The sequence below is a fragment of the Herpailurus yagouaroundi genome, unplaced genomic scaffold (assembly GCF_014898765.1).
Source record: "Herpailurus yagouaroundi ecotype Mexico unplaced genomic scaffold, PumYag 180, whole genome shotgun sequence".
Taxonomy (NCBI): domain Eukaryota; kingdom Metazoa; phylum Chordata; class Mammalia; order Carnivora; family Felidae; genus Herpailurus; species Herpailurus yagouaroundi.
Window position 1 is genome coordinate 16487960 of NW_024412411.1, and position 21037 is coordinate 16508996.

A 21037-nucleotide genomic window follows, 5' to 3' on the forward strand; every position below is an offset into this window, starting at 1 on the left:
GGGATGAGCACTGGGTGTTGTATGGAAACCAATTTGACAATAAATTTCATATATAAATAAAAAAATAAACGTTAAAAAAAAAGAAATAATAGCTTAAAACTTCCCTAATCTGGGTAAGGAAATGAACATTCATGTCCAGAAAGTACAGAGACCCAAAACAAGATGAACCCAAGCAGGTCTACACAAAGACACATATTAAAATGGCAAAAATTAAAGAATTAAAAATAAAAGAGAGAATTTTAAAAAGCCACAAGAAGGGTACCTAGGTAGCTCAGTTGGCTAAGTGGCTGACTCTTGATTTTGGCTCAGGTCATGATCTTAGTGTTTGTGAGTTCAAGCACAGCAGGCTCTACACCGACAACGCACAGCCTACTTGGCATTATCTCTCTCCCTCTCTCTGCCTCTCCCCTGCTCATGTGTATACACTCTCTTTCTCAAAATTAATACATATTTTTAAAAAGCAACAAAAGAAAACAGTTAACATGCAAAGGAAACTCAATAAGGCTATCAGGTGGTTTTTCAGCAGAAATCTTGTAGACCAGAAGGGAATGGTACACTATATTCAAAGCATTAAAAGGGAAAAACATAAAATGAAGAATATTCAGCAAAGTTATTTAGAATTGAAGAGATATAAATGTATTCCCAGGCAAACAAAAGTTCATCACCATTACACCAGCCTTACAAGAAACATTAAAGAAAACTCTGTAAGTGGAAATGTCCATAGCTAGAAGAAAATTATGAAAGGTAAATGTTTCACTAGTAAAAGCAAACACATAGTAAATATATTAGTCACTTATAAAGCCATTACGGAGATTAAAACATAAAAATAGTAAAAATCAGTAGTATCTACAAATATCAGTGAAGAAATATACTAAATAAACAGATGTAAAATGTGACATAATATACATAGAGCAGAGAGTAAAAATTGAGTGCTTTTAGAAATTTTTTGAATTTTTAAAAAATCTTTATTTATTTTTGAGAGAGAGAGAGAGAGAGAGTGAGTGGAGGAGGAACAGAGAGAGGGAGACACAGAATCCGAAGCAGGCTTCAGGCTCTGAGCTGTCAGCCTAGAGCCTGATGCGGGGCTCAAACTCACAAACCGTGAGATCATGACCTGCTGCTGAAGTCAGATGCTTAACCAACTGACCCACCCAGGCACCCCAGAAATTTTTTGAATTTAAGTGATCACCAACTCAATATAGACTGCTCTACATGTAGAATGTTATGTATGAACTCCATAATAACCACAAATTAAAAAAAAAAAAACTCTAGTAAAGAAATAAACAAGAAATAAAGGGAAATGAATCCAAGTATAATGTTAAAGAAGGCTATCAAACCAATAGAGAAGACACAAGAGAAAGAAAGAAACAGAAAAGAACTACAAAAACAACAAGAAAACAATTAACAAAATTGCCATAAGTAGGTACCTATCAATAATTACCTTAATATAAGCAGACTAAATCAATATATAAATAGAATGACTTAGAGTGACTTAATGGATAAGGAAAACAAGCCCCATGTATGTGCTTCCTATAAAAGACTCACTTCATATAGACTAAAAGTAAAGGGATGGAAAAATATATATTTCATGCAAATGGATATTAACAAGAAAAAAAAACAGGTAGGAATACTTTTATCAGACAAAGTAGACTTTCTTTTTTTTTAATGTTTTTATTTATTTTTGAGACAGAGACCGACCATGAGCAGGGGAGGGGCAGAGAAAGAGGGAGACACAGAATCTGAGGCAGGGTCCAGGTTCTGAGCTGTCAGCACAGAGCCTGACATGGGGTTTGAACTCACGGACTGTGAGATCATGACCTGAGCTGAAGTTGGACACTTAACTGACTGAGCCACCCAGGAGCCCCCAAAGTAGACTTTCAAACAAAGACTGTGACAAGAGATAAAGAAGGGAATTACATAATGATGAAAAGATCAATCCAACAAGAAGATTTAACAATTATAAATATCTATGCACCCAATATAGGAGTACCTAAATTCATAAAGCTAATATTAATAGATATAAAAGGAGAAATTGAAAGTAATATAGCAATATTAAGGGACTTTAACACCTCACTTAAATCAATGTATAGATCATACAACTAGAAAATAAACAAGGAAACTGGCTTTGACCTACAGATTAGACCAGATGGACTTCACAAATATACAGAACATGCCACCCATACACAGAATACACATTCTTTTCAAGTGCATATGGAACATACTTCAGAATAGATCACATGCTAGACCATAAACAACCCCCCCCCAAATTTAAAAAGAATAAAATCACATTAAGCATCTTTTCTGACCACAATGGTGTGAAGTTAGGAATCAAAAGAAAAGAACTGGAAAACAAACAAACAAACAAACAAACAAAACACCAAGAACATGGAAGCTGAACAATAGGCTACTAAAAAACTAATGGGTCAATGAAAAAAATAAGACAAAATAAAAAAATACATGGAGACAAATGAAAGTGAAAAACACAATGGTCCTAAATCTTTGGGATACAACAAAATCAGTTCTAAAAGGCAACTTTACAGCAATACAGGCATACCATAGGAAACAAGAACATTCTCAAATAAACAACTGATCCTTACACCTAAAGGAACTAGAGAAAGAAAAAAACAACTTGATAGAAGGAAGAAAGTAGTTAAAATTAGAGTGGAAATAAATTAAATCAAGACTAAAGAAACAATAGAAAAGACCAATGATTCTCAGAACTGGCTCATTGAAAACAAATTTGATAAACCTTTAGCCAGACTCATTAAAAAAATAGAGAAAACTCAAAATCAGAAACAAAATAGAAATAAAATGGACACCACAGAAATACAAAATATTAGAAAATATCTCAACATAAAAAGTTATATGCTAACAAACTGGACAATCTAGAATAAATATATAAATTCCTAGAGATACACAATCTTTCAAAACTGAATTAGACAAAACTGGAAAACTTAAACAGACTCTTTATTAGTAAGGAAATTGAATCAGTAATCAAAAACAAAACAAAACAAAACAACAAAAAACTCCTAACAAATAAAAGTCCAGGACCAAATGGCCTCACAGGTGAATTTTAACAAACATTTAAAGAAGAGTTAATACCTATTATTCTCAAACTATTCAAAAAAAAAAAATAGAAGAAAAAGGAAAATTACCAAATTATTCTACACACTATCACTACTGTGATACCAAAACAAGACACTCCACCTTCCCCCCAAAAAACAACCCTGATGAACATAGGTGCAAAAATCCTCAAAATATTAGCAAATCACATTCAACAATTCATTAAAACAAACTTTTACCATGATCAAGTGGGATTCATTTTAGGAAGGCAAGATTCAATATCCACAAATCAATCAATGTGGTTTATCACATTAACAAAGGAAAGGATAAAAACCATATGATCATCTTGAAAAAGAAAACCAAAGCTGGATGTATCACAATCCTGGACTTCAAGCTATATTACAAAGCTGTGATCATCAAGACAGTGTGGTACTGGCACAAAAACAGACACTCAGATCAATGGAACAGAATAGAGAACCCAGAAATGGACCCACAAAGGTAAGGCCTACTAATCTTTGACAAAGCAGGAGAGACTATCTAATAGGATAAAGACAGTCTCTCAGCAAATTTTGCTGGGAAAACTGGACAGCAACATGCAGAAAAATGAACCTGGACCACTTTCTTACACCATACACAAAAATAAACACAAAATGGATGAAAGACCTAAATAGAAGACAGGAAGCCATCAAAATCCTAGAGGAGAAAGCAGGCAAAACCTCTTTGACCTTGGCCACAGCAACTCTTACTCAACATGTCTCTAGAGACAAGGGAAACCAAAGCAAAAATGAACTATTGGGACCTCATCAAAATAAAAAGCTTCTGCACAGCAAAGGAAACAATCAGCAAAACTAAAAGGGAACTGATGAAATGAGAAGATATTTGCAAATGACATATCATATAAAGGGTTAGTATCCAAAATCTAAAAAGAACTTATCAAACTCAACACCCAAAGAAACACATAATCCAGTGAAGAGATGGGCAAAAGACATGAATAGGCACTTCTCCAAAGAAGACATGCAGATAGCTGACAGACACATGAAAAAATGCTTAACGTCACTCATCATCAGGGAAATGCAAATCAAAACCACAATGAGATAACACCTCACACCTGTCAGAATGGCTAATATTAACAACTCCGGAAACAACAGATATTAATGAGGATTTAGAGAAAGAGGACCTCTTTTGCACTGCTGGTGGGAATGCAAACTTGTGCAGCTACTCTGGAGAACAGAATGGAGGTTTCTCAAAAAAGTTAAAAATAGAACTACCCTGTGACCCAGCAATTGCACTACTAGGTATCTATCCAAGGGATTGGGTGTGCTGTTTCAAAGGGGCACATGCACCCCGATGTTTAAAATAGTGCTATTGACAATAGCCAAAGTATGGGAAGAGCCCAAATGTCCATTGATGGATGAATGGATAAAGAAGATGTAGTGTGTACGTGTGTGTGTGTGTGTGTGTGTGTATATATATACATACACACACACTCATATGAGAAGTTTAAGATACAAAAAAAAAAGCTTAAGGATAGAGAACAAAAATACATGAAATCTTACCATGTGCAACTATGTGGATGGAACTAGAGGGTATTATGCTAAGTGAAATTAGTCAATATCATATGACTTCACTCATATGAGAAGTTTAAGATACAAAACAGATGAACATAAGGGAAATGAAGCAAAAATAATATAAAAACAGGGAGGGGACAAAATATAAGAGACTCTCAAACAGAGGGTTTCTGGAGAGGTTGTGGGAGGGGGGATGGGCTTAATGGGAAAGGGGAATTAAGGAATCTACTCCTGAAATCATTGTTGCACTATATGCTAACTAACTTGGGTGTAAATTAAAAAGTAAATTAAAAGAAAAAAACCCCACATGATCATCTTAATAGACACAGAAAAGACATTTGAGAAAATTTAATGTCCATTCATGATAAAACCTCTCCACAAAGTGGATTTATAGATAACATACCTCAACATAATAAAGCCGGTATATGGAAAACCCACAGATAACATCATACTTAATGAGGAAAAACTGAAAGCTTCTCCTCCAAGACAAGGTACAAGATAAGGAGGTCTTCCCACTACTTTTATTCAACATTGTACTGGGAATCCTGGCTGTAACTATCAGATCAGAAAAAGAAATAAAAATCACCCAAAGTAGTATAGAAGAAACAAAACTATCAACTATTTGCAGATGAAATAAAACTTCATGTAAAGGACACTAAAGACTCCACCAAATAACTGTTAGAATGAATAAATGAATGGAGTAAAGTTTCAGGATACAAAATTAGCATACAGAAATTTGTTTTCTATATACTGACAACAAAGTAGTAGAAAGAGAAAGAAAGAAAACAGTCCCAGGGCACCTGGGTGGCTCAGTTAAATGTCTGACTTTGGTTCATGTCATGATCTCATGGCTCATGGGTTTGAGCCCCATATTGGGCTCTGTGCTGATGGCTCAGAGTCTGGAGCCTGCTTTGGATTCTGTCTCTCTCTCTTTGTCCCTCCCCTGCTCACACTCTCTCTCTCCTTAAAAAAATAAACATTAAAAAATTTTAAATAATAAAATACCTAGGAATAAACTTAACCAAGGAGGTGAAAGACTTACACTATGAAAACTTTAAGACATAGATGAAAGAAATTGAAGATGACAGAAACAAATGGAAAGACATTCCATGCTCATGGACTGAAGCAATCAATATTGTTAAAATGCCCATACTATACCCAAAGAAACTTACATATTCAAAGCAATCCCTATTAATATACCAACAGCATTTTTCACAGAACTAGAACAAATAATCCTAAAATTTGTATGGATCCACAAAAGACCTTGGATAACCAAAGCAATCTGGGGAAAGAACAAAGCTGAAAATATCACAATTCCAGATCAAGATATATTACAAAGCTATAGCAACTCAAACAACATGGAAATGTCACCAAAATAGATATATAGATCAATAGAAAAGAATAGAGTCCAGAAATAAATGACACTTATATGGCTAACTAATCTATGACAAAGAAGGCAATAACACAATGGAGAAAAGACAGGACTTCAGTAAATAGTGCTGGGAAAACTGGACAGTTACATGCAGAAGAATGAAACTGGACCACTTATACCATGCACAAAAATAAACTCAAAATGGATATAATACTTAAGTTGGAAACTGGAAACCATAAGCCCCCTGGAAGAAAACATAGTAATAATCTCTTGTATATCAGCCTTAGCAACATACTTGAGTATGTCTCCTGAGGCAAGGGAAACAAGAGCAAACATAAACTCTTGGGTCTGCATCAAATTCAAAAGTTTTTGCACAACAGGGGGAACCATCAACAAAACAAAATCAACCTACTGAATGGGAAAAGATAGTTGGAAATGATATATCCAACAACAGGTTAATATCCAAAATATGTAAAGAACTTATACAAGTCAACACACACACACACACACACACACACACACACACACACACACACTTACAAATAGTCCAATTAAAAGATGGGCAGAAAACCTTAACAGACATTTTTCCAAAGATACATAAGTGGCAAACAGATACATGAGAGATGCTGAACATCAGTCATCATCTGGGAAATACAAATCAAAATTACCATATTACCCCACACCAGTCAGAATGGAAAGTATCAAAAAGACAAGAAATAACAAATGTCAGCAATGATATGGAGAAAAGGGAACTCTTGTGCATTGTTGGTGGGAATATAAATTGGTGCAACCATGCCATAATATGGAGGTCTTTAAAAATTTTTAAATGAAAATACCATATGATCCAGTATAATTTCTGTACTGGATATTTAACCAAAGAAAACAAAAACTCTAATTTGAAAAGATATATGTACCTTCACATTTATTGCAATATTATTTATAATAGCCAAGATATGGACATGGTCTAAGTGTAAATAGATAGATGAATGAATAAAGAAGTTGCAATATATGAACCTACAAAGGAATATTACTCAGCCATAACAGAGAATGTGATATTGCCGTTTGTGACAACAGGGATGGACCTAGAGAGTATTATGCTAAGTGAAATAAGTCAAAGACAAATACCATATAATTTCACTTATATGTGGGCTCTAGAAAACAAAACAATGAACAACAACAAAAAAAAACCAGACTCCAATACAGAGAATGATCTGGTAGTTGAAGAGGCAAGAGGGGTGGGGAAATGGGCGAAATAGGCAAAGGGAATTAAGAGGTACAAATTTCTAGTTATAAAATAAAGCACAAAGATGAAAAGTACAGCAAAGTTATTATAATCAATAATACTGTGATGATGTTGTATGGCGACAGATGGTGACTATACTTATGTGCGACATTGTATTCCAAATATATTTCAATAATTTAAAAAGAAAAAACAAAACTTTAGACCCAGCTCTCAATCTCCCGTTCTTCCTCCATGATCTCTATGCCCAGGACACACTTGATGTTTGACATTCTTGGAATATATTACACTTCTTTACCTCTGTGTCTTTTGCCCTACACGTCCTTCCTCTTTCTTCACCCCCTTGTCTCTTTGAAGTGTTATCTGACTGTTCTACTGTAAGCCATGCCCCCAGCATCCTCACATACCTGTAAGTGAAACACCTATCTTGCTTTACAAGATTTGTGAGTTTGGGGGCTTTCTCCACTAAAAGACTGCAAAGCTCTTAAGGGGAATGACTGTTTTTCTTACATTTGCAGCATGCCTGATTCATATCAGTGCTTAATCAATGTTTAGAGAAGTTTTAGTAAATATTGAAGCAGGAACATCAGGAAGTGTTATATTTAAGATAATTTTCTATGTCACAAGCTGAATGAAAACATTTTTAAGACATCTATTTTGACATGTGTCTTTTCTTCTGCTGGAAAGATAATTCTTATCTTGGTCCTGTTAATTTAGCAAGTATTTCTTGAACATTTCTGAGTCTAAACCTTGTGATGTTGTGATCAAAGTTGAATAAAATTGTGTCCTCACCCTCACAATGAGCTTCTGAAGAATAACAGTTCATTAGGCTATGCTAAAATGAGTTCATGGGGTCAACCCTATGCTCAGACAGCAGAGCTGAGAAAAGGAGAAATTAATTATAATGTTAATTATGATTAGAGATTGGGTCTGGGAGGCTTCCTGATTTAGGTAGATAGTAGCTTACACTGACTTCTTAGATTTGAGTCATATTCTTTTACAGGCTTGGAAAGTCATAAGTCCTCTGAGAAATGGAAAATGGAAGTCCTCAATCCTGCATATAATCTTCTCTTCTCTTCCCAATTAAAGTGAAACACTTGAAAGCAGCCTTTAAGAGATTGCTTGAGAGGCAGGGTTTTTTAATCTTAACTCTGAAGCTCAGTATTTGGGATTTAGTCAGCGGTAGGAGATGGATTATTAAGACAGTGAGTGAATACTATGTAATGATTACTCTGTAAAAGTTAAATGCATAATGGAAAAGAGAAGAAATAAAGGTATTGATGAGAACATCATTTAAAGTCTCAAAGCCTTGGCATAAACTGCTTATATACTAAGTGGAGTCAGTTTCCAAGTGCTCTGACCTAGGTAGCAGGAAGGAGACCTGTGTGCCACAGCAAGAGATGTAATTTTCAAACGCTTTTGGAAGATAAGCAGAAACTGTGGGTGCCTTAAACAGGATATTTCAAATATCCAGGCTGGGAGCTGATTTGGAGGATGCTGAGGGTTGTTTTTTGACTTTAGTCAATCCCAGAAGATCTATCATGGATTCAATATGATAAATTATATGGTGCAATGGAAAAAGCATAGGCTTTTGAGTCTGGCAGACTTGGACTGGTTTCTAATGCTACCACTCTGTGCCATTAGGCAAGTTGCTCCATTTCCCTGAGGCTCAGTCACCTCATCCACACAATAAATATAAACTGTAATTCGCATGCTTTTGCCTCAGTGCTACTTACTGTGAGCTTAATGAGGGATGGTTGTTTTATTACGGTCCTATGGGCAGAGGCTAAGAGATTAACTTGGGCAAACATAGAAGGCACACACTAGCAACCTCATCATAAGGACAGTCATCATTTATTGACCAGTAACCATGTGCCAAACACTGTGTGCTTCATGTGTTTTATCTGAGGCTTTTAATCTGCGCTGTTGTAGGGCATGGCAGGAGGGAAATGAGCAGGAAAATGGCACTGAGTTCTCAGGCATGTGAAGAAGGCCTTGATCTTAAAAGAGACCCTGAATTTTCTCAGTCCCATGCTTTTGCTCAAATGGTTTTCTCTTAGGAAATCTTTCTCTACCTGTAAATATCCTACATGTGCTTCAAGGCACTACCTATATGGCACCTTATCCATATGATGGCTCCCTAAACATCCCCCATGAGTTAGCTGCCACTCCTGTGTTCTGGTAGCACCTGCCCATATAGCGATTTTATAGTTACTAGCTATGGTGTAATTGTTTAAGTTGCCCATGTCCTATGTCCCAATAGCTTCATGGGAGGAAGAAATGTCTTATTCATGTTTGTATCCTCAGTATTCTGCACAGAGCTTGACACACAGTAAGTGAAAAGTATATATTGATTTTTAAAATATATAAATTTGCTTTGGAAGCATTTCTACCTATCATGTTAGTGCCCTTTCCCTCGTGGCATAAACAGCCCAGCATCAACACAGACCTCTGTCTTCAGTTCCACTTGCAAAGAATCAACTATTAGCAAGAGATAAACATGTTCCCTCTGTGTGTAAACAAATGACAAGGGTTGCTGGAGTTTATGCAATAGTATTTTGTTGCATTATTTAAATAACAACTGGACAAGCAGGTGATAATTTAAGTGAATGTAAATGAAGTCTGGATGCCCTAAGGTCTTCATTTCCACAATGATTTCCTATATGAAGCTAAATTCATGTAGGTATCCACTGGATTTCAGTGACCAACCAGGGAAGACCATCAGGGAGCTCTCCAGAGAAGATAACTCTCAGCCTTGGGACTGGAGCAAAGTTAATTTCTCTTTTAACAAACTGACAGCTTCCTCCCTCTTCTGTTTTCTAGTGCCTCCTTCAGATCTGGCTGCTCCACACTGACCCACCAATGTTTGTATCCTCAGAAAAGGAAACTGAAGCAGACCAAAGACCCAGCATCAGAGGAAACTCAATTCCAAGATGCCTGCTGTGCGGTGGCCTTGCTTTCCCCATAATGTCAAAATAAATATAAAAGAATTACCTCAAAATGAAGGGCATCACAGTCAAGGGTTAACTCTGTATTCTGAATGCTCCTATATCTGTTTCACAGATAAGGAGTGAAAACCCCATGAAAGGCAGTTCTCACCAAGGCTTACAAGTTACGATCTGAAACCAAGGTAGCCTCATTAGCTTACTGAACAATTACCGTATACTAGTGGTTATAATTTATTTATCTCATTAATTCTCATGACAGTGAGATAAGTGCTATGATGATGGCTCCTTCACAGAGGGAGATAAAATTTTCCTTTCTCTTAAATAGGATCTTGTCTTGGGTTCCCTAGACTTTAGAATTTCACAGGGTAGTAAAACATCCCAATAAAATTTGAGGTTGTTAATTTTAATAAAAGTGGATACTTTCTTCAAAGCAGCAAGTGCTATCTATAATTAGCATCATTTAATTAAAATGGGCATTTGCTACCATAAAAGAACATATTTAAGAAAGAATAAAGAGAGTCCTTCCACCGAGTGCATCTTTCTGTGTGGAAAACATGCAGACTCTAATATCCAGCAATTCTACCTCCAGGTTTTTATCTGAGAATGACTATTGTCAATATACCCCAGGTGATATGTGCAGAAATGATAAGGCAGCCTTCGTCATACTAGAAGTATCTGGGAAATAATACAGATGACCATCTACAGGAGAATAATAACGAATTAAACATGTGAAATATTTAACATAGTTAAATAATACACAACAGTTAGGATAAGTGAACAGCTGCACGTAAAAAATATGAATCTTAATAAAAGATATACTTTTAGGGATTCCATAGAAGTGTTTATGCATATATCTATGTATATAATTGTTTATTTTATTATTTTTAATGTTATTTTTAAGAGAGAGAGAGTGTACAAACAAGGGAGGGGCAGAGAGAGAGAGAGAGGCAGAATCCGAAGCAGGCTATGGGCTCTGAGCTCTCAGCACAGAGCCTGACCCACGAGGCTCAAACCCACGAGCCTCGAGATCATGACCTGGGTGGAAGTTGATGCTTAACCCACTAAGTCACCCAGGTGCCCATATATAATTGTTTAAAGGGTAAAATATCACAAGTAAAGGGAGGCATGGGAATGAGTTGAGTGGGAATTACATATACAAATAAAAGTTATGGTCCATGTTCTAGTTTCCATGTTGGGTAGGAGATATACATTTATTTATTGAATTCAATTATTTCAAACAAGCAAGCGAAGAAAGAAAGAAGGGTTATGCATGGATGTATGATAGGAATATGTCACAAGAATTCTAATTATTAAAATAATAATATTAATCCATCATTGTCACCTGAGATCCAAAGGCAAACTGAACACAAGACCACAAATCCCTCAGTGTATTTTTTTTTCATTTTCCTAAGGACCAGTTTTATATTATGGATTAGCATTAGGCAGTATGTGAATCCACTTATGGAATAGTAATGTAGCCCAACCAACTTAATTTTCCAAGAGATTAAGACTGTAAAGAGAACCCTAGAATTTGGATAATACCAAAACCTCTAATAGGGAGTTTGGATAACAAAGGACAGAGACAAAGGAAAACTCTGCTAAATGCACAAAGGACAGGCAAGAGATGACCAGACTTAGAAATGTTCAAATAGCATAAAGGTGACAGCCAGAGACACTGGGTAGGAAATAAACGAAGGGACAGCTGGAAAGAACATAATCATCTATTAACAGTACTGCCACTAAAATTACTTATTAATTTACATCTCTTTCCTCTCTGAAATAGGAAATTTACTCTAATATAGAAGGAAGACAATGGGGAGCTATAGTTCTCATGGACTTCCCCTAGCACTGTAGCAGATAAAGTTTCCACTTATTCTACTTACTGGCAGGACTTGTATGGGGAGACCTGCCAAAGTTATAATCCAGTTTACAAAATGCTATAATAATTAGTTTAACTGCCTTTTCAGTGATTGATCTCAACTTATCACTACCCAATTTCAACCTCATCATCAGCCTTCATAGATTGTAGGATAGAGTTGAAGCTCCTGTAGGGCATTCTATGATGCGGCCTTGTCTACCTGCCCAACTTTATCCACCTCTTTCACAGGCACCTTATCCCAGTTTCCTTGAATTGACTGCTGTCTCTTGACTGCATCATGTACTCTCACTCTTTGCACATTTTGCTGCTGGTAGGCTGTTTCCTCCATTATTATCTAAGTAATCCTGACAGTCCTCCAGTATATCCAGCTCAGGCATCCCATCTCCAGGAAACCTTCCTTAACCACCCAGGCAGAAAGGCTGTCCTCTAAGCACCTCTATCATATTTATGGTAACCATGGCTTACATTTTGGCATCTGCTCCACACTTAGTGTTTTTTGAGGGAGATATTTATGTTGTTCAGTACCTTTTGGGAATGAGGGAAGGTGTACACACAATTGTGTGGTCATTTTATGTCTCTACTGCCAGTATGAAGCCAATGTGTATGTTGTTCAGTAAACATTTGCCAAATGGATGGAATGTCGAAGATAATTCTATAGCCAAAAGTAACATGCAGTAAGTAAAATGGGGTTTACTTTAATCTGGACATTGGCAGATTTGGTATTTAATTCAGTTAGTGGGTGGGTTCAGAGAGGGCCTAGCTATCTGTACAAGAGGGAGGCTATGGAAGGGATTTAAGCATCAAATTTTTAATGGAAGGTTGTACTCTGCCAATGTTCTCTAGCTGTCCTGACTCAGGGTTTCTAGGACCTTTTGACAGTGCCTTTCATCATTTGGTTCTGAGCTAATCTGGCATGTGGTACAAGATAGGCTTCTAGACCCTGATGCACAGGTATACCCACTGTAGCTCAATCTCAGAAGGGCAGTTTGGCTGCATATACTAAGTGTGCACACAGAGATTGCTGGATCTCCCTTTCAGATGTAAAGGGACTTGTCACTAAATAACATATCTTTTCAATAGACAGAAATTTGAAGCATCCTATTTGAGTTTCTTCTGGGGAACAGTTGCAACAGTACCTCTAAAATGCCAGTGAATCATCTCTGACTAGAGCCTAAATTTGTAAGATGAAGCCATCTGTATTGCACTGGGAAAATATCATGTGGCATAATTAATTCTTTGGATGTGATGATTACTTAGGATCACAGAAATATGGTGTTACAAGGGCCCTCGGGACCTTATCAAAAATTCCCAGATTCCTCCATAGACCTGTATTTAAACTTACCAAAAGCATAATTACACTGTTCTTTAGATTATCTAGTCACAACTTAAATATTGCCACTAATAAGCTTATGAAATTAGACAGATAACTTAATCTCTCTAGGCCTCAGTGTATCATTTTTAAAAGCGGGGGCAGGAACACATTTCTTTTTCCAAACAGACACTGTGATGCGAGTGTCTGTATACAGCCCCTTCACAGTTATTGGAAAATAGAGGATTACCTAAGGTAGATAGCATTCCAATTTTGTATTGTTTAAAATATGGAATCTGCTATTTTCTTGCATGCTTCTGCCTCTGATTTTGCTAGGAAAAAACACCACAAAATTTGACATTAAAGTCACAGTCACTAGAACTGGCAATGGCCTAACTACGTCCTAGTTTCAATAGTCATTGCATTACCAGCCCCACTGAGACGTGATCTGGTGTAGACACTACAAGATTTGAGCCATAAAATAGGATAAGGATAGAAATCAGATGATCACCATCTGTGAGACTCTAGGTAAGTCACAGCATTGTTTATCATCTGGACTTCACATCTAATAATAGCTTTCTGACAGAGCATCTTATCTTGGTTCCCCACGATGCAGGCTCTGAAACAAAGGCTTTTGTGGGAGTACCCTACTGGGGGGTGTGTGATTCCAGTAACACACATGGGGGACAGGGGAACAAAGCAGGAAAGGAGCCAGAACACATAGAGGAATATATTATTATATTAACAACATGTAATCTATATTAATAATGCCATATATTAATAATTATATAATTAATATATAATACATATAATATAATCATATATAGTAATAATATATATGAATATATATAATATTAATTATAATTATTATAATTATTATATAATAATGTAATATACTATTGGCTGTTTGATCCAAGAACATCTGAGGAGCAGTACAAAATATGCCTCAGTGATGTCTTTCAGGAGGAGTAAGGAGAAAGCATTTGTCCATTGGCTTCTATCTCCCATTGGTAAAATATTAACTTTGTAGGTTAACTGTTCCATACTTCTGATGTGCACATGTGTGGACACATCACATGCAGGTGATTTGCCTTCCACTGTGGGGCAAAGCAAGGGGTAAGTAGCAGGAGCCTGGTGAGTCAGTTTGTAACTGTATGAAGTTGGTTGGAACCTGTATCACACTGGTCAAAGCAACCATGGCTGTAATAAGAGGTGTAGCTGAGAAGATTTGTAACAGTGCATTAGAGGTATTTTCTAGATTTCTTGCCCACTCTTGATCCACCTGTGCTCTCAACCAGTCTACTGTGGATGTCCCTTCTAGATGGTTAGCAGCCACAATCTCTGCAAAGACAATGAAAGGAGCAGGGGAACAAAATAAGCTATGATCCCCATGGCCACAGCTGCTCACATAGCTATAATTAGTATCCTCATCCTCTCCTCTACCAGCCACTCTACAAATTGCTAACCCTTGGTCAGCACTTGAGTTGGTCTGGGTCATTTGTCTGGTGGGATAACCCACATCTATATTCCAAGTAATCTGATTTCTTCATCACTTTGCCTTTGTTAGGACTTCTTTCCAACACGTGTCTATTTATCCTTGAGAAAAAAACAATAGACACCTCAGTAAACCTCCTGGACTTCAGATCTACTCATTCTTGCTCCCATTCCATTTTGTGGCAGCAGTTCCATCATCATGGTTGTCAGAGTCAGTTACTCCCAATATGAGTTATTTTCTTTGCCTGCTGGTTTAGGGATTTTGAGAGCCTCACGATGTCATCACAATTTCAAGTTGAAAGGAATCCTTACAGTTTCTTTAGTAGAAATTTCACCCACTGAAAACCTGGCCTCAAACATAGCAGACCAAAGATTTTAGAGGCAGAACACAAAATTCTGCAAGTGGATAACTTGGAATGATGATGGTTAGAGATAATACCACGTTCACCCTTGGTTCCTGGAATTGTGTATTCTAGTCATTAGAGACACAGCACCATGAGCATAGGTTTACTGCATGTACTATAACCTGGAGTACAGTCTCCAACCCTGAACTGGCACATTACTATGTATCAATAGGTCTTCCACTGTTAAGTTATACTGCTGGATTATAGGTTTAGTCTATAACCTAAGACTAGTGGATGCTATGGTCATATGTCAATTGTCTCACCCTCTTTGTTCACCAAGATTAACAGATGAAACATTTGATCAGATTTGAGATGATGGTTCTGGAAGAATTACTGTAGGAAAAGAGGGGAAATACATATCTAGAGAAGGTTTCCATGTTGGTAGGGTCAAATCACACATCAGGTTACAATACAGATAAGGTCAAAATAAAATAGAAAAGGTCCAATGTACTCAAGCTCTCACTTGGCTGGCTGGGCTTCTCAAGAAACTGTTCCATAATGAGGAATTATTACTGGCTTCTGCTTGGGCAGGTTTGTCATTTCAGAGTGGCAGCAGCTAAATCAGTTTTTTCCCCAATGAGGGAGATTCAAGAAGAAAACATTTGCCAAATAGCTTCCTATCAAGTGCCAGAGGTTATGTTGACTTGTAAAAATACCCAGACCACACCCAGCCCAGAGGCTGAGATTGTTGCCACCTGTTTAAGTTTACAGTGCTCCTTCATTATCAACCACAATCCTCCTGGGTTTTCAGGGGCTACAGGTTAATTAAATGGCATCTACCACTTCTTTATATCTTTGGCAATGTCACTAATCTCTGCAATTTCTCTTTGGATAGGATATTGTTTCTAACTTCCTACCTTGGTTAGTGGGAGATGAACAGTTTCAGAGACTTGTGCATGTCCATTGCTATAATAGTGGCTTTTATTCCATAGGTATATAGATCAAAGAGAAGATTCTGTCAGCTAGTCTACAAACCATAAATGATAAACCAGGTAAATAACCATAAGATAGATTCTCAGGCTCACTGGATCCACTGTGAGTTAAAATTATGCCATAATTCCAGCTGATAACAAGTATTCCTAAATAATTGCATCTTCCTATTCATAGAACTGGGAGCCTAATTTCTGTATGAAATAGTCTGAGATTCTCAATGATTTCAGCTCAAAGTCCCCTATATCTCCAGCCTTTATGTTAAAAATGTCTTTGAGGGGCGCCTGGGTGGCGCAGTCGGTTAAGCGTCCGACTTCAGCCAGGTCACGATCTCGCGGTCCGTGAGTTCGAGCCCCGCGTCGGGCTCTGGGCTGATGGCTCAGAGCCTGGAGCCTGTTTCCGATTCTGTGTCTCCCTCTCTCTCTGCCCCTCCCCCGTCCATGCTCTGTCTCTCTCTGTCCCAAAAATAAATAAACGTTGAAAAAAAAAATGTCTTTGAGAGTTATTGATAATAAACACATTCTTTTCTTAACCGAGATACCCTCCAAGGGTAACTTATTTGGTCATTTGCACATTAACAATGGGTATATCTGAACTTCATTTAAGTCAATAAACTTTTAATACTCTCCACCCCATACCTATCCTAAAAAGGACATTGGGAGGGAGAAATTCAGTGATCTAAGGCTTGTTAGACAAGGGTAATAGTTCATGGTAAGATGATGTACACACAAAGGCTCTTTTTTTTTTTTTTTTTTTTTTTTTTTAGCTGAAAAATCACACTCATTTCAAGCAAGCTAGAGTTGTTGAGTACAGTTGTTAGGCAATAAGTAGGTTTCTGAGACTGGGTAAATCATCCCATTCTAAGTGTTTCTTCACCCTTCCCTTCTAAAATCACACTAATAACTGGCACTTACATAATAAGTTATAATTAACAAAACTTCCGTGCTCATTATATCTTTACTCAAAACTATATCATCACTCAAAACTATATCATTACTCAAAACTATCTCTGGCTTGCTCACAAAGCCATCAAATGAAATCTTCTTACTCCATCTTCACTTGTTTTCAGGTTTTTCCATACTATCTCTGTTGACCTTTTAGAGGTAGAGGGGCTCCTGGGTAGCTCAGTTGGTTAAGCATGAGACTGCTGATTTGGGCTCAGGTAATGATATCATGTTTCTGGAGTTCCAGCCCCGCATTGGGCTCCACACCTCCACACTGTGCAGTCCACAATGCTTGGGATTCTCCCTTTCTCCCTCTCTGTCCCTCCCAATGCTTTCTTTCCTGTTGTCAAAATAAATAAACACACTTAAAAAAAAAAAAGTAGGAGCACATGGGTGGCTCAGTCGATTAAGCATCCAACTTCAACTCAGGTCATAATCTCATGGTTCATGGGCTTGAACCCCATGTCCAGCTCTGTGCTAACAGTTTGGACCCCAAAGCCTACTTCAGATTCTGTGTCTCCCTCTCTCTACCCTTCCTTCACTTGTGTCCTCTCTCTCGCTCTCTCTCTCTCTCTCTCAAAATAAATGTTAAAAAAGGTAGAGATACAATAGTATAATGAATAGAAGTACCACGGAGAATAAGGAAAGTCACTTAATACATGAAGTTTTCTGAGAAATAATTGAGAAATGTATGGGCTTTCAACATTTCTATTCAACATTGTCCTGTGGGTACTAGCCTATGTGACAAACCCTCCTTTCAAATAAAGGAGAAATAAAGGGAGGGAGAAGGAAAAGGAGAAGGAAAGGATTTATTGTGTCAGATTTGAAATGAAGAAAAATCTGACTTCATTCTCAGACATTATCCAGTATATAGAAATGAAATATAGGCCATCAACAACAACAACAAACCGGCTATAACTAATAAACAAGTTTAGTAAGGTTACAGAATAACTGATCAATATATAGAAATCAGCTATATTTCTATATACTAGGTAGCAACAATCCAAAAATGGAATTAAGGCAATAGTTCCATTCATAATAACTTCAAAAAAAAGTAAATGTTGGGAAATAATTGTAACAAAAAATGCAAGGTTTATACACTTTAAATTATAAAACACTGCTGAGAGAAATTAAAGATGTAAATCAGGGGTATAAATTTTAAAAAATAGTAAAAAAATTAAGAGAATTAACTGAAAGACAATTAAAAATAGTTGAATAAGATAACAAAATAAAAATACAAAAACCAATGTCTTTCTTATAGTCCAGAAATTTAAAATACAAAAGGGGAAAAATATTTATCTTAGCAAAATAAAGTACAAACTATCAGACAAAAAGTTTACTTCAAAGTTTAAATAAGACAAAATATAATTTTTAAAAAGATGAATAACCTTTTTAAAAACTATTAACACACACTATTTACTTGAAATTAATTTCTAAATTTGATGCAAGTCAATAAACCTTTGAAGAATTTGGGAGCCAGGGGTTGGTGGGGAGTGTTAAAGCAATTCTAAAATTCACCTGGATAAACAAAAGATTGAAAATTACTTGAACACTTCATTTAAAAATGTGGGAAAAAGAGAGAAAAACGGCAGAATAGAAGGACCCTGAGCTTGTCTTGTCTCATGAACACAGGGTGACAACAACTACATGTATTGTATCTCACTCTGAAAACAACCTGAAACAAATTGGACAATCAGGCCTTCCACAGCTAGTTATAGAGAGAAAATACCTTAAAAGAGAGAGAGAGAGAGAGAGAGAGAGAGAGGCAGAGACAGGATTTAGAACCAAATTCTGACGTGGACACCCATAAGTGCAGAGAGGAATGAAAGGATAAATTTAAGAAGATTGAAATTATACCAAGTATCTTATCTGACTATAATTATGTGAAATTAGAAATTAATTACAAGAAAAAAAAACTGGAAAAACTTATACACATGGAGGCTAAGGAATATGCTATCAACCAACCAATGGGTCAGTAAAGAAATAAAAGAGGTAATAAAAAAAAATGTATGGACACAAATTAAAATGAAAACAACAGTTCCAAAATCTTTGGGTTGCAGTGAAAGCAGTTCTAAGAGAGTAATTTCTAGCAATACCTGCCTACTTCAACAAGAAAAATATCAATCTAACTTTACACCCAAAGCAACAGGAAAAGAAAAACAAAGCCGAAGGTTAATAGAAAGGAGAAAATAATAGAGATTAGAGAAGAAATAAATGAAATTAAGACAAAAAAATCAATGAGACTAAGATCTGGTTCTCTGAAAAGATGAACAAAATTGATAGACCTTTAGTCAGACTTCTTAAAAGAACAACATAACATAATCATAATGAAATAACATAAATAACAACTGGTGCCAGAGAAATACAAAAATTTTTAAGAAAGTATGAAAAATTTTATGCCTACAAGTTTTACCATCTAGAAGAAATTGATACATTACCATAAACATAAATCTTCCAAGATAAAATCAGGAAGAAATAGAAAAGCTGAATTGATAATCAAACAGAGAAACAAAACAAAGATCTGGGAACAAATAGCTTTATGGGAGAGTTCTACAAAGCATTTAAGGAAGAGTTAATACTTATTCTTCTCCATCTATTCCAAAAAATAAAAAAAGGAATGCTTCCAAGTTTGTTCTATGAGGCCAGTACTACCCTAATAAGAAAACCAGACAAAGACTCTAAAACAGATAAACACTATAGGTCAATATCCCTGATGAACATAGATACCACATCCTGACCAGAATATTAGCAAACTGTGGTTAACAATAGATTAAAAGGATCACTCACCACATTCAAGTAGGATTTATCCTGGGGATATAAGGATGGTTCAATATCTATTAATCAGTGAATATAATATATCACATCAACAAAATGAAGGATATGATCATCACAATAGATGCAAAAAAAAAAATCTCACAAAATTCTACATCTGTTCATGATAAAAACTGTCAACAAAGCGGGTTTAGAGGGAATATACCTCAACATAATGAAGGCCAGATATGAAAACTCCACAGCATACATCATACTTAATGGTGAAAAGCTTAAGGCTTTTCCCCTAAGATCAGAAACAAGACAAGATGTCCACTCTCACTACTATTATTCAGCACAGTACTAGAAGTCCTAGCCACAGCAATCAGAAAAGAAATAAAAGGCATCCAAATTGTAAGAAAGAAAATTGTCACTGTGTACAGATGACACACTATACATAGAAAACCCTAAAGACTTCACAAAACTATCATAACTAATAAATGTTTCAGGATACAAAACCAATATACATAAATCTGTTTCTATACACTGGTAATGAAAAAATAGGGAAAATTAAGAAAACAATCCCATTTACAAAGTGCACCAAAAAGAATAAAACAATTATCAAGAAATTCAACCAAAGAGGTGAAAAACCTAAACCCTGAAAACTATAAAACATTGATGAAAGAGATCAAAGATGAAACAGAAATGGAAAGCTACCCCATGATGAATTAGACGAATATTATAAAATATTGTAAAATATAAAATATCAAATATCTATACTACTCAAAGCAGTCTACAGATGTAATGCAATCCTTATTCAAAATATCAACAGCTATTTTCACAGAACTAGAACCAATAATCTTAAAATTTTTATGGAACCACAAAAGACCAAAAATAGCAGAAAAAATCTTAAGGAAGAACAAAACAGGAGGTACCATAGCCCCATATTTCAAATTATACTACAAAGCTGTAGTAATGAAAATAGGATGGTAATAAGCAAAAATAGATACCTACATCAATGGAACATGTTAGAGAACCCAGAATAAGCCCACAATGAGAGTCAATTTATGACAAAGGAAGGAAGAAACAAAATGGGGAAAAGACTGCCTCTTCCATAAATGGTGCTGGGAAGACTGAA

At 36.2% G+C, this 21037-nt stretch overlaps 2 long non-coding RNA genes across 2 annotated transcripts in view; one reads left to right on the forward strand and one right to left on the reverse strand.

Moving 5' to 3' along the window:
• Window positions 1-10253, forward strand: part of LOC121039387 (uncharacterized) — a 43716-nt gene extending 33463 nt beyond the window's left edge. Inside the window, exon 2 of the long non-coding RNA XR_005794735.1 lies at window positions 10067-10253. This is a non-coding gene — a long non-coding RNA (uncharacterized LOC121039387). The remainder of the gene's footprint in view (window positions 1-10066) is intronic.
• The window catches only part of LOC121039384 (uncharacterized), a 162069-nt gene that overhangs the window by 102390 nt on the left and 38642 nt on the right, over window positions 1-21037 (reverse strand). The gene's annotated exons all lie outside the window — the stretch shown is intronic.